A 1056-nucleotide genomic window follows, 5' to 3' on the forward strand; every position below is an offset into this window, starting at 1 on the left:
TAACATTATGTATTATTACGTTATAACATATCGTTGTATAGTAATGCGTTATATCGTATAACCTTATGTAATATTACGTTATAATGAATATCGTTATATTTTAATACGTTATAACGTATATCGTTATATGGTAGTACGTTATAACGAATAACGATCAGTAGTAATACGTTATAACGTATAACGTCATGTAGTATTACGTAATAATGTAAAACGTTATATCTTATTACGTTATAACTTATATCGTTATATGGTAGTACGTTATAACGTATAACGATCAGTAGTATAACGTTATAACGTATAACGTCATGTAGTATTACGTTATAATGTAAAACGTTATATCGTATTACGTTATAACTTATATCGTTATATGGTAATACGTTATAACGTATAACATTATATATTAATACGATATAACATATAACGTTATGTATTAATACGAAATAACGTACACCGTTATATGGTAATACGTTATAACGTATATCGTTATATGGTAATACGATATGATGTATAACGTTCAGCAGTATTTCGTTATAACGTATAACATTATGTATTATTACGTTATAACGTATATCGTTTTATGGTAATACGTTATAACGTGTAACCTTATGTAATATTTCTTTATAACGTATATCGTTATATGGTAATACGTTAAAACGTATGTCGTTACATGGTAATACGTTACAACGTATATCGTTATATAGTATTACGTTATAACGTATATCGTCTTATGGTAATACGTTATAACGTATAACCTTATGTAATATTACGTTATAACGTATATCGTTATATGGTAGTACGTTATAACGTATAACGTTCAGTAGTACTTCGTTACAACCTATAACTTTATATACTATTATGTTATAACGTATATAGTTATATAGTAATACGTTACAACGCATAACGTTATATAGCATTACGTTATAACGTATATCGTCTTATGGTAATACGTTATAACGTATAACCTTATGTAATATTACGTTATAACGTATATCGTTATATGGTAGTACGTTATAACGTATAACGTTCAGTAGTACTTCGTTACAACCTATAACTTTA

The sequence above is a fragment of the Bombus pyrosoma genome, linkage group LG13 (genome assembly GCF_014825855.1).
Source record: "Bombus pyrosoma isolate SC7728 linkage group LG13, ASM1482585v1, whole genome shotgun sequence".
In the NCBI taxonomy this organism is placed as follows: Eukaryota; Metazoa; Arthropoda; class Insecta; order Hymenoptera; family Apidae; genus Bombus; species Bombus pyrosoma.